The sequence below is a fragment of the Pteronotus mesoamericanus genome, unplaced genomic scaffold, assembly GCF_021234165.1.
Source record: "Pteronotus mesoamericanus isolate MK-2021 breed Mesoamerican mustached bat unplaced genomic scaffold, CSHL_Meso_final contig_182, whole genome shotgun sequence".
Classification (NCBI taxonomy): domain Eukaryota; kingdom Metazoa; phylum Chordata; class Mammalia; order Chiroptera; family Mormoopidae; genus Pteronotus; species Pteronotus mesoamericanus.
The window spans coordinates 6,839,435-6,853,703 of record NW_026555078.1 but is presented as its reverse complement, the minus strand read 5'-3'; the positions used below and the strand labels follow the sequence as shown (position 1 = coordinate 6,853,703).

General features: G+C 44.9%; 1 protein-coding gene across 3 annotated transcripts in view; it reads right to left on the bottom strand.

The window, feature by feature from the left end:
- The window catches only part of FOXN3 (forkhead box N3), a 352,396-nt gene that overhangs the window by 257,975 nt on the left and 80,152 nt on the right, over window positions 1–14,269 (bottom strand). For all 3 annotated transcript variants that reach the window (XM_054567164.1, XM_054567167.1, XM_054567168.1), the window contains exon 2: window positions 6,890–7,007. The gene's annotated coding sequence lies outside the window, so the exon portion shown is untranslated. The remainder of the gene's footprint in view (window positions 1–6,889; window positions 7,008–14,269) is intronic.

Below are 14,269 nucleotides of genomic sequence, written 5' to 3'. Positions count from 1 at the left end.
TGGTTCACCTGGAAAAGTTTGTGTTATGTGTGAGGCACTGATATGCCCTGCTACTCAAGGGAAAAAAGTCAAAGGCAGTGAAGTCTCCTCCGCGTCCAGCAAGGATAAAGTAATGCCGAAGAGGAGGCTTAACCTACTTGCTGTCAGATGTGCTCGCCTCACACACAAACCTTCTACTAGGGTCTCAGTGCCAGGCCAAAGTCCAGCTGGCCAGGGGCCATTTGACTGGGTTTGGGGTGACATTATGCCTTTTCCATGTTAACAAGGCCAGTTTGGATGCCGTTCTCTTTCAAGGGGTACCGACTTCAGTACAGCTCTTCCTCTTCAGTCTTCCTGGGAGATACCCCTGCCCTGAGTTCCAGTTGTTCCTCTGAGTCTAATTCTACACTATCAAACCAGAAAGCGCTCACCTGTGCTACTGCCACCGGTCACAGAGCTCCAAGCTTTGAGCACAGTTATGAGTTGGGACCCAAAAGACACAGTCCCTGGTTAATGCCAAAATATCCATTTAAGAGTTCATATGCATACAGCAGAGTGAGAGTAAAATAAACTGTGGACACATAAATATAACCACTATAGGGAAAGAGTTGGCACAGTCTAGCATTTTCCGTGGGGACTAACAGCTCACCCTCTGCCAGATTTCTGCCAGATCAGTGTGTGACTGTGCACCCTCTCTCTCTCTCTCTCTCTCTCTCTCTCTCTCTCTCTCTTTTTTAATTTATTTTTAGCAAGAGAGAGAGGGAGAGAAACATCAATTTGTTGCTCTGCTTATTTATGCATTCATTGGTTGATTCTTGGATGTGTCCTGACCGGGAATTGAACCCTCAAGCTTGGCATATCAGGACGACACTCTAACCAAGTTAGCTGGCCAGGGCTGGCTGTGTATCCTTAACTCAGAGTACTGTGGGCAGAGGATCACTCATCTTTTCAAATGCTTGTTTTCCTCCCCTTTAAATCAGGAAAAACATTTTAATTGCTGTTATGTCTTTAACACTTGCTAATCTTCTTTTTAATGAGGATAAGCCACCGGCTTCGGACCTCCAGCAAACAGAAGTAGGAGCTGGTCAGGAAGATAGGGAGGTGACGCTACACAGAAGAGAAAGGGCCAGAGAACCCACTCCAGCCAGTTCCCAGATCGTGAGTTTGCACTGCAATAAAATTTCAAAAATAGTTTCGGGAACAAGCGTAGATTGCCAACTTTTTATTTTGCCAAGTAAGGTTATTGAACTCACTATCTTGTGCTTATTTTCCTCTTTGCCTAGGACTGGGGAAAAGGTCATGTTTGAACACTTACTGGTACGTAGCTGTCTGTGCACCCCACCCCCACCCCCACCCCCGCCCCGGCCCTGACCAGCATCACAGGGTAAACTCAAGCAGCGCTCCTTGGAACACCCTCCGCCTTCCAAACAGGAGGTCCCGTGAGCTAGACCAGACTGGGTCCCAAACCGGAGAATTATCACTTATTCTCCCATTTCACTTGAGAATGTTTCATGTTTCCTTATCTTCCTTCAAAGAAATTTCTGTGAAACACTCTTAGGTGATATAACTACATAGCCGTCTCAAAAAAAAAAAAATCAACATGCTTTACATTGTATTCATTTCAAGCCTTGATAAGAAAGCAGTATATATATGCTTCTCATGGAAATGAATTCTAAGGAAAGGGCATATCCACATTTCAGCCTAGGAGCCTGACCTACAATGGCCAACAGCACATGTGCAAAGAATGTGAATGCCTTCTTTTGCAGGCAGAAGGAGCAAATGACCAAAGACTTTCCATCCATTCATCTTGACATAAACCTACTCCATAGTCAGCCAAGACGACTGCTCTGAAGGAAACCAATTTGCAGAGTCTGGACCAGAACCAGCACTTTCAGCGACAACAGAGGATTCAGACCAGTTTAATTTCTGAGTTCTTGGAAGACAAAGACCATTATATTAAATGACCTGCACAGTGCCTATTCGCCATGTGCAAAAATCTCACTAATCCCTTAAGACCAGCACTCTGTATCCAGCCTCCTCCTCCCTCACAAACAGCTCGCACAGGGCCTTCGACAGCAGGCGCGGTTAGGTGAATGGACAAATGAATGAATTAATTCATAGTTGCATTGTTATCTTTCGGTACACAGATACTGATTTAGAAATGTTTCAGATTAATTCTCAATTAAATAAAAATGGACTTTAATTTCATTTCCCATTATCAGTCAGGACCATACATTCTTAAGGAATAACCATTATAATCATTCTAACAGCTACCATAAATTAGTATTTACTATATGCCAAAGACTGTGCCAAGTATTTTATAAGAATTATTTTACACCATCTCTATAAGGTATCTATCATCACCCCCCGTTTTACAGGTGGGGAAATGGAGGCTCAGGTGCCTGCCGTTGTTGTCCAGGAATCCACAGCTCAGAAACCACACCCAAAGGCATTCGGCTAGAAAGGAGGAGGACTGGAACCTGAACGTGTGGCTTACCCTCTCACCCCACAGCCAGCGCCTCACCCCAGGGACCCTGGGCTGCGTCACTAAAACCAACCCTGCCACAGGCCACGCCCTCTTTCCCAGAAGCCAGCGTTGTTTCCATTCTGTTCTACAGTCCTGTTCAGGCTTTGCGCCCCCTCTCTCAGGAGCTCTAACTTCAGCCCTCAGGCCAGGCCCATGGCGGCTGTGGATGACCAGGCTGCAAAGTCATTCTGTCCCATTAGACAAGCATTCCTCTCAGGATGCCTGGTACAGTTACAGAGTGGCTTATGACAGACCAAAATGCTGACTTTGTTTAAAATAAAGCAAGCACCCCAAAACTCACAAAGTTCTTTCATCTGCTGTAGTTTGTGGGAGCAACAGGACACGTGCTAGCGTGGAAGCTGTCTGCCCCCATTCTGTGATGTCTGGCCTGGGGAGTTCCGTGGCTCCCCTATATAGAGAATAGAAACTCAACTGACCTCACGAAGAGGATGGCCGTGACCGAGGGAGACAGCAAAAATATTCTGAGGGAAGGAAAAGAATGTCTCCCAAAACTGAGGTGTTCACACCATACCATTTCCAAAGAGCACAGGTTATGGCAAATGCCAGGCCCTTCCAAGGCCAAAGCACAGATCCAGAAGCGCTCTGTTACATACACGGGGATTTCCATTTAATTAAAGCGTTTCTGGGAAACACCTCGAGCCATTATCAGAGGTCCTAACTGGGCAACCAATTGGAAGACTTCCTGCAGATCTATGAATCAGTCTTTGGGAGAGTTTTTTGTTTTGTTTCTTAATATTTGGGCCCCACTGATGACTCAAGCATAACTTCGTTGGTATTAAAGTAACTGGGAACTGGCAGTTGTTGCCTGACTTTTAATTACATTTGGCCTCCGTGTACCCCATGTTGTAAGTGCCCTGTCCGTCAGCGGACCATGGGAACAAGGGATCCATCGTCACTGGCTATTTTGAAAGAGCTGTGGGGTCTAAGCAGTGTATGATCACTAAGATAGAAGGTTCTGGCCTTCTAAGAATCTAATGCACACACTCTTTGGTGGCGTTTAAAATGCCTGAAATAATGAGGGCATCACAGGGAAACACCGTGAATTGAGTTGTTGACTATTTACATGCCCTCTAACCTGTCCAGCCGTCTCTGCCTCTGGAGACATCAGACTCCATTTTGAACATGGATTTTTTTTTTTTCTTTCCTTCCGAGTGTCTCTCATTTTCTCTATTGTATTCATTCAGAGGACAAAAAAGACTTCATAAATATCATTTCATATTCCAAGCAATTTGCTATAGGCAACTACACCATTACTTTGTACAAATAAATTTACATAAATCATTATTAGAATGCTTTATCTTAGCAACATTATTTGGTTCCCAGAGCACAAATTAAATGCATGCTTAAAGCAGAATATTTTAAAGTTATTCCTATATTGTTTATAAGATAGGATTAGAAATTTCCATCTAATTTTTCTTTCATAATGGAATTCCTTTCATTTTCTTTGTACATTTAGAAACCACATATGTAATTTTCGGGGCGGGGGGGTTGGTTCTTGAAGCAAGCAATGCAATCTATTTGGATGGCAAGCAGAGCCATCTATTTGGAACATTTGGTTCATTTTTCAGAGACTCTTCCCTTTGATATCATGGATTTGGTTTTGAACACTGATTAGGAAGGCCAGGAACCAGGGAAATTAATACCAGCTTGGGAGTAGATGGGCTTCTTTTTTTTATATATTATTCTGCAAGCAAACTGGTTTTTGGTTGTAGCCCAGCGTTTCTTTCTTTTTTTTTTTTTAATAAATAAATTTGTAAATAAACTTCCTGAAAACAGAGCTCAGTTTCTCCTAGCTTCTTGTGTTGGGAAGATGCCTATTTGGATCAACTGCCTAGCACATGGTGAGTCTTCACTGGCTAGAGTTCTACTCCACCCTAGATTTCAAAAGGGAGTCTTTTCTTCCTATGTAAAATGCAGTGCCCAGTTTGAAAGCAAGCTACCCATGTCAACGTCAGCATAGTGCGGATGGAAAGGGACTGACAGGAAGTTGAGAGACACGCTCGCCAGCCCTGGTTCTGCTACTTGCTGGTTCTGGAGATTCATGGAGTGATCTTACATCTTGACTGCTTGTCATGGTCATAAAGTGCTAAACTCATCACTCAGGGCTGTACGTTTCTACCGGCTTGTGGTCTGAGAACAGATTCCCGAGGCAGTGTCAGGAAAGTGGGGCCCCACGTGGTCAAGGAGGAGCGAGACAGCCCCATGGGGCACTTGAGAGCACAGCATCAGACAGATCTTGGTTCAGAGCAACGTGCTGCCACTTGACAGCTGTGTGATCATGGGCAGTTCAACCCTTTCCGCATCTGTTACCTCATCTTAAAATAAGATTATGTGCACCTACCTCACAGGTTTGTTTGGGGATTAAATGAAGTAATGGAGGCAAAAGTTTAGAACAGTGCCTGACATTTAGAAAAAGCTCAATAAATAGTAGGTAACAATAATCTCGAAAAATGACCAATGGGGTCAAGCTGGGGAGATCATGTAATTTGCTGACTACACCCGGATAGGTCTGGGTGGGAACGGGAGGGCTGTGTGATAATGAGGCCGGGTCGGCTGGGAAACGCTGGCGCAGTCCCAGGGCGTGGGTGACTGCCCTGACTCCAGCCCATCAAGCACTTCAAGGTGTGATAAAGAAATTGACTAACAATTATATCTTAGATATTTTACTCTTCATGATACCTTTTAAAGCTCTTTCATGTCTCTTCATTGCACCTTTAATAAACTACGTGAAAAAATGTAGGCCTGGGTTCATTACCCTTTAATAATGAGCAAACAAAGCACAGAAAAAGTATATATAGGTTTTCACAGTAACAGGTACTGCAGGGGCAGTGGGGACCCCAAGCATTGCTCTGCTCTGCCCTCTGTCCCAGCCTCCCGGCGGTAAGGCGGGTCATGTGACTAATTCTGGCCAATGGACTGTGGGTGTGGAATGGGTTGGGGTCATTTCTAGTCTGAGGCACTTAAGAACGAGTGTGTGTTCTCAATTCTTTTTTATTTTCACATGTTGCAACCACCAGGAAGCCACATTTTAAGATGTAGGTGTCACAAGATGGAGGCCACACTGGCCACAGGACACTGGCCAGAGGGCAGCCACACTGGGACTAGTGCTCCAAGGCCATTTCCAGGAAGGCCCAAACTCCCGGGTGGGCGGGACAAGGCTGCAGGAGCACCAGAGCATGCCCAGCAGGCGGCGCGCGGCCATGGGGGGCCTGACCGGAAGAGCAGCAGCCCCAGAAGACAACTCTCAGTGGTACCTTCAAGACCCAGGGCAGCAAAGGCCACCACTGCTTCATCCAAAAGCAACGCTGGAGAAGAGGTGTCCTTGGCCATCCCAAAATTAATCAGGGCGTCTGGCCCCGTTCCCTGACTGTGACTCCTTATTCAGCCTTGAGACTCTCCCTGCTCCTGGCTTTCAGAACCCTCTAGAAACACTCTCAGCATCAACTTAGAAACTGGTGTTCTTGCCTTGTGCTTCCTACTGTCAATTCCACTTTTCATCTCAGAATAGCACTTTGTGAATCACCAGGTACTGACCTCACACTGTCCCTGGTTCACGCCAGGGCCTTTTCAAGCCACACCTGCCAGGCGCAGCTTAGAGGGGAAGAAGGGTGCAGGTGTGTAAGAGAGGAGTAAATAATCAGGTAGGTAGGCAGAGGCCAGGCATGGACAGACCCAAAGAAGCACAAAAGGCCAGCAATGTGGCAGGCAAGCCAGGGCTGGGGCCACAATGACCACCGTCCCTAAAGGAAGCTGCCAGCCAGGGCCCCACTGTAACAGGCCAGGTGGGGTTTGAGAAGCCCCATGCGGCACCACCATCACCATCTCCTTGTGAGTGGCTCCTCGATCTCCCACTAAACTGTGAGCTCCATGAAGAGTTCTGTGTCTTATATTATTTTATCCCCGTCTATCCCAAGAACACATAACAGCCAATACTCAATAATACTTACCGACCTCAATTAAAAGGTACAGCATTAGAAAGATCAGTTCCCGGAAAACATGGTCTTATGAGAAGGAAAATGATTAAATGATTTAGAGGAACTATGGCAGAATCTAGTTTCTATATGAAAACTTCCCAGCGATGTTCCTTTTGCTTTGTGTGTCTGGGGCACACACCCAAACTTGAAATGAAGACGCGATTCAGTGTTTTCATCCTCTTAATGCCTAAATTGGATTGACCACATTGTCAGTCTGATCAGCTGCATAAATTGATCATTAAGAAGAGTGGGAGGAAGAGGGGGGGAGACCAACTAATAGAGAAACAGTCAATTTGACATTTGCATTTAAATATAGCTTTGGTATTTCATTTATTCAGAGCAATGTCTGTGAGGTGCAAGAGAGCTGGGGAAGGCAGAGAGTGGTTACCTGAGTCAGAATGGGTCCAGGAAACCGGCGAGGTCAGCATTGCTCCGTCACGGAAAGGACAAAGAAGCCTCCATTGTCACAAGAACTCTGGTCTTCTAGGGGACGATGCTTCTAGCGGCTGGTGGGGAGGAGCGGAAGGAAGATGGGATTAGAGCAGAGGGAGAAAGAGGCCCCTCTCAACCAACCACCGTGGATGTCCCTCTCGCCTCGCTGTAAAAGATGACACACTTCTGGGACAGCGTCACTTGCAACAGTGCCTCGTGATTGCTTGGGAAGTTATGGGAGCCCTGGGTCTTTCATGATGGAGTGTTCTTGAAACTCTTATAGGGCATCCAAGGATTCGGATGTTTGGAAATACATGCCACAGACATTGTGAGATTACGTTATTTTACTACAACTGCTATTGAGACATTTGTGAGATCATTTCATTTTACTAGAGTCGCCTTGGAAACACTTGTTTGTATAAAGGAAAGACATCAGGGCACCAACAAGCATTCAAGGCCAGTGTTCCGCCACGTGGACCAGCCCCGATCCACTGGGTAAACCAGGTAGACAGGCTGTGACATCAATGACTCTATTCTGTTGCTGTAAAATAAAATGACTCTGGCTCTACTCCCAGGGAGAAAGATCCCATTGAGCTAAAGCTCACTACAGGGGCTGCAAGTTTCTGAGCCGCAGTTAACCAATAATCTTGCAAAATAGGAAAGTTGGTACATGAGATGGATTGCATCATAATTCGATGGAAGATTTTTTTTTTTAGCCTATGCCTCAAGGAAGACAGATCAGTAGTCTATCTAATAAAAAGAATGGTATTGTACTAGGAGCTTTAATGTGAGAATGTTAGGAAATAAATTCATTAAATCAGTGGTTCTCAAATGGTGGTCCCTGGGATAGCAGCATGAACACCACCTGTGAGCGGGTTAAAATGCAAATTCTTGGCCCCCACCCAAGACCACCTGACTCTGAACATTTGGAGGTGGGGTCCAGCGATCTGTTTTACAAGCCCTTCAAGTGATTCCCATACACTTTAGATCTTTAATTTATCCACCCATCCAAAGACATCTAATCTGTTGTTATAAAACAAAATTACCTTACGCTAATGCATGTTAAATTTCAATTAAGGCAGGGCATTGAGCTGGGGATTGGAGGGAAGACAGAAGGGTCAGAGAGAGGTGAGGATGAAATCGCCACTTTTGAGCAGGGTGTTGTCCACTATGGGAGATAAAACATGTATGCAGGCAACTCACATACAGTGTAATCTCCTGTAACACACAGCTAGGGGTTTCTGAGGAGACATTTGTTTCTGGTGGGGGTGGGGCAGGGGCAGGTAAAAGAAAGTATCAAGCAATAATGATGCTAATGGCCCTTGAGATTTGAACAGTGTTCTGACCAGGAAGGCCAAGTGATAGCTGAAGCAGAGGCCCAGAGGGGAGAGCGCATGAAGGCCATTCAGGTGCCTGGAGTAGCCAGGTCTGGCTGATACTGGAGACACTTGAAGGTGACCCAGGTGAGACAAGGTTACTTTCAAGGATAGACAAGTAAATGCTAAGGCCCTGTGGCCTCCTTCTCGTGTGAAAACGATCCAGCAGCACCCGTTGCTTATGTTTAGAAATTGACCTCTAATAAACTGGGTGATGCAAAGATTTCTAATCCCAGTTTCCTTTTCTGTATTTTTTGTACTGCATCTTCTGGAGGGGGTCATCTCAGCTGCGTCAGGGATTAACTGCTGACGGTTTGCCCAGGAGGGACACACGAAAGAACATTTTAAAGTAGGCACAAGACTCCGGATGTCACAGTAGCCTCGGGCCATTCTGCAAGGGGCAGAATCGCCCGGCACCTAAAAAGCCCCTGAGGACATCTGTGGTTTTAGCTTTATAAAATAACTCAAGGGAGTAGTGATGCGCCTTAGTCACAGGAAGAAGCTAAATCGGAGAGGAGGAATGGATAAAGGGACTCAAAAGGTACAGACTTCCAGTTATAAAATAAGTAAGTCATGGGGATGTCATGTACAGCATGATGACCAGGCATAATAATACTCTAGTGCCTTCTTAAACGTTGCTAGGAGGGTGGATCTTAAAAGCTCTTAATCACACACAAAAAAATTGTAACTATGTAAGGTGATGAATGTTAACGAGACTTATTATGGCGATTATTTCGCAATGCACACAAATACCATATCATTACGTCATACACTGAAAACTGATATAATGCTCTATTTCAATTACACCTCAATTTAACAATTTTACATCATATTTTTTTAAAGTTAAACTGATACTTAAGATCTCCAAGTAGAAAAAAAAAATTCCTAATCAAGAAGACATGGCTTTAGCTTCTAGAAAACCGACATAAAGAGAACGCCTGGCTGCCTGATGCCGCGAGATGAAGGATGGGGTGCTGAACATGCTTCCGATGTCACACAGGCTCTGATGGAAATGAAGACGGACTCGGCACCGGTGGGATCTGGTAGCCCCTCCCAGCTCTGCCATTTAACCACCCGAGTCATTACGGGCAAAAGGCGCTCAAACCCCTAAACCTCCATGTTTCACAAATCAAGAAATAGAGGCACTGACTTGCTCCAACGTCTTTGAAATTTAAATAAGAAAATAGACATAAAGTTGCTATGAAAATTATAAAGTTGCAACACTGCGCAGAGGTATAGAATTATCCTACTCATTGAGACATCTGGGTACTAATTAATACTTGCTACTATATTGGCCTTTGAAAATATAAAAGTAAAATGTTTCTTTTGCCCTTGAGATTCCTTTTAAATATTTGCAGATATAGCACTTCCGAGGAACACACTTGGCATCCACCAAAGCACTCTCCCATGAAAGATTTCACAGTAAATTTTTTACTTGTGATTTTTTTTTTTTAAATTTCATTCCTCTGACCAGGATAGAGCATCCAGTTATCTTTCAGCAGCGCCTGGGGAGCACAGCTCAGTCTTCAGCAGCACAGACGTATACGATGGCGATAATTTATCATCTCTGCAGTAGTTTCGTCCCAGATGGACCATTTACTAATTTATTTCCATATGTAACTGGCAGAGAGATTAATCAGGCTTCCAACTTGGAAACCTGAATTGTGCTTTATTCCCTTAACAGGCTAACTCTGGACAAGAGCAAGTACACTTTTATACAGAAAACCAGAGCTCCTCTTAAAAAGCCTGTTGACCTCAGACTCAGGCCTTTAAACACACACACACACACACACACACACACACACACACACAGAGCTTGCTCCTCCTTTAGACACTCATGGGCTTCCCATAGGAGCTGAGTCTAATATAACTGCAGGCACCCATAAGCCCAGAAACGTAACGCCAAATCAGGTCCAGTTGCAGCCACATTCCCCTCCCCGTGTGCAAGCTCGGGGCTCATATTTCTGAGGCTGAAGAGATCTCCCTGCCACGGTGCTGCACCCAGCTGGCCCAGCTGTGCGGTGCCCAGGCTCTGGAAAGTATGTGCTTTCTTTTTTCCACTCTTTTTAAGGGTTTGAACTTGACTGAATTCGGCAGCTGCCATAACCTCAGCGAGGCGATGGCGAGTGAGTTGTTAGCATTGCTCCCAGTCCCCGCGAGCGCAACTCTCAGCCCACTTTTGTTTTTAATTCTATCCCAGTTATGTTAGCAAAGAGTTTAATGAGATTGTTGTCTCAGGACAGTGTTTACATACAGAAAGCCAGCCAATCCCGACGCCAGGCCAAAAGCGCGAGTTGACTGTAATATCTTAAGTGGAAGCCAGGCCTCGGTCAGGAAGGCCCAGTAGACAGAACCATGTGGAGATATTATGGGCTACAGCCACACACACACCTGGGTCACTAACCAACATGAGGCCTTGGAAAAGTCACGTAGTTCAGGTTCACAATTCTCTCCTCTGTAGTTTGAGGAGTTCAGCTCTACAAGGTTCCTTCCGGCTCTGAAATCTCATGACACTATGAATATGAAAAAAAAAAAAAAAAAGCCAACCATTCCCTTGGTTTCTGTGTTTAGATGATGTCAAACAGCTGGAAGTTTGGAAGCCTCTGGAAATGGCTGAATTGGTTCAGATGCTTGGGGCTGGGACAGACAGGGCCTTCGGAATTGCAGTATCCAACAGACTCTTGTTAAGCACAGAACATAAGCATCCAAAGAGAGTGCAATGACGCACAGCTTTGCAAGGTGTTAGGAATTCCATGAAATGCAACAGTTCGATGTACCATTCCAGGTCTGGCAAAAGCTAAATGAGTGCCAAAGTCACCGCCCTTTGTCTTTAATATGCTTACATTGCAGTTAAGAAGGGATACAACTAATCTTAACACAGTGAAAGAAGTGCCATAACTAAAGACAAAGATACTGTTATGGGAACATGGGAAGATGGAAAAATCACTCTAATGAGGGCGGGGTGGGGAGATCTGCGAGGTTTTACGGAGGAACCGGGAGTGAAGCTGGGTCTTACCAAGCAGGGACATGAGTGAAGGCATCTGGACAGACACAGCCAGCGAAAGCAAAGGCCTGGAGGCTTCCTGGAGAGGCCAGGCCACAGCATTTAGCTCCTGAGGGCAGCCACAGGACACTCAAGGGAAAGGGGACCCAGCGAGAGGGAGGCTGGGCAGGAACCCGCGGCGGAAAGCCCTGGCCGCCAGCCTGCAGGTTTGCTTATACCCCGCGATCACCGAGAGCCGGCGGAAGTTACGGGCGGTGGGGACTTCCAAAGGAGCTGCGCGCGAGGAAGCCCATTCTGGCAGCCCTGTGACCACTGAAGACTGGTAATGAGATCTGTCTGTACCTTCATTTTTCTCTTATTCATTCCATGCTGCCACTATTTGGGAATCCCTCAAATTTATTTTTTTCCAAATCAATTTCCTGGCCCTTCCAATGGAAGCAATTGAGTTTCCTACAAGCCCTGCCAGGGTTTAAATTCGAATGACTGATTTGGCCTAGGGCTTGGCATTTAGATGTATGTGGTTTTTCTGTTCTTACAAAAGAGTTAAATAACATGGCGTAGACTAGTGGGGTGTTTTTTGTTTTTTTTTTAAACACTGGAAAATATTTCTGGGTGGTGAAAAAAATATACAAATGTCGCAACTGTTGGAAGGGCCTGCCTGTTCTAGCGCCCCCCAGTGGACAAAAGTTGAACTAGTCGTCCAAAAGGGCTCATTGAAACTTTTCTGATTTCCGGCTTCAGGGCCCAAGGTTGGTGAGCCCAAGGTTTCCAGGCCCCTCAAATGTAACAATAGCAGAAGGGGATGTAAACCCTCATACCAATGGTATTTGGTTGCTCTGCCTCGGGGATGGGGGGATGGGACAAGCACAGGTGGCTTCCTGCAGCTGTCACAGGGAGAAGCTGCCCACCATGGGGATACACAGGGCTTGCGCCAGGCAAGCCAGGGCACCGCAGGGGGTCTGCTAGTCTGTCCTCCCATGGGCCCCCACCATGGGCTGGTGTCTCAAGACTCCCCCAGGCTGAGTGTGGAAGCAGGCAGGTGAGTCTCCGAGGACGGAGCTGCCCTTCGGTGTGAGCCATCATTAAAAAAAAAATTCACAAACTTCCCTTTCCATCTCTAGGTGGCTCAGACTACAAATGGGCATAAATGGGAAGCTTCAATGTTTGTTTCATTTTGGATCACCTTATTTAGAAAGGCAAATCATATCTACCCACCACTGGGGTGTCGAACATTCTAGCTTTCAAGTCCCTGATTTATAATACAAAATATGTTCTATCCCACTGTATTACCCAGGCGTTTGGGAAGCTCCAGACACCCCTCCTCATGTTCTCTTAATGTCTAGTCAAATAATTACTGTGAAGAAAAACATGTAGCAGCAGCTGTAAATAGTTCCCCATGCACATAAAAAATAGTCTCATACACTACAAAAGACTTGCATGTGCCACTTTTTGTAAAAGTCCACCTATGGTCAGAAAACTAATCCTCCTCAAATGAACAGATTATCTTGAATTACCATGCCATTTTATATTCTCTTCACTGACACATGAATAATAAAACTATAAGGTAAATGCAGGCTTAAACTGAGTAATGGGCAAATAAAAATATTTTGACATTAAAAACTCAGTATAAATTGAACTACAACATACTTGAAAGCTCCCACAATCATAACGTGCACGTTGAAATCTATTAACCTAATACCTAGACTGCTATTCAAAAGCAGAGGTCTGGCATGTAAATAAATACCCATTTGAACACTTCTCCTAAATTACTGTACAATTTGATTGCAAAGTCACACACTTATAAAGTCTATCATCTTTCCTTGGTTGCTCTCTAACCAACACTCAAGTCTTATCAGGCTACAATGTGGCAGCATAATGTAAACACAGAGACCAACAAATGGTACCAAAAAGTAGCAGCAAATGTCAAAGACAAACCAGGGTCATCCCGGGGAAGAGAGATATTTACATAAGCATTCAGAAAAGACAATGGAGCCCCAATTTCCCTTTAACAGCACACCTAATCAACCTCTCTGCTCCTCACCTGATCATTTTTATATAAAAGCAATTTCTACAATGATACATTCAAAGACCTTAGTTGCCATAAACTCAGCGGCAGTCAAAGATTCTCTTGCACATTAGAGTAGCTTTAAGACTCGGCTATTTTCAACCAAAGCTTTCATCCCTTACCCGTCACTACTCCCCTCTTCAAAAAATTAGCTTCACTAGCAATATCCTTCTTAAATATGTCATCTGCCAAGGCCATTTTCTTACCTTTGTAACTCACTCACATTTGTCTCATTTGATGATATTTACTCAAGCAAGGACAATTGTTTGGCTGGAATCTTGCAACTTTCAACTTTGTCCAGATTATGCTGTCGTGGTGAGTGGGGGGGAATGCCAACCCCCGCCCCAATTCATCGCTCAGCTGAATCAGAGCTATATTTTAAGTTCTTTTACACTTACTTAATATAGTGTGTGCTGCCTGTCCACTGATGCGATATCAGAAACCTGCAAGCTACTATTTCTGCAACTGTGTCACTGTAGATAGTCTGAAACATGTACGTAGCTGTTGCCATGGAAACAAACACAGCTAGGGTAGAGTGCCACGCTGTGTTAATTCCTTCACCCATGAACCCCAGGGGAATGCTAACATTCATCTTCTTTCTCCTTTAGTCTCACACTGCTTTAATATTTTTTTAGCATTATCAAATGATGTACTAAATACATATGGTACACCTGAAAATACGGATGGCTGAAATTGAGCTGTATGCCAACCTAGCCTGCTGGGCATCTGCTTAAGGTAGTGCCACTATGCAATAGATCCTTTCACTAACTTCTCCTGGGAGTAATGGAGAACTTTGTTTCTTTCTTTTAAAACGGTTTAGGGAGAACAAAAATTTAAAAAGTGAGCATTTGTCTCACCTAATAAGTTATCGCAGAATAAAGATGCTATCAG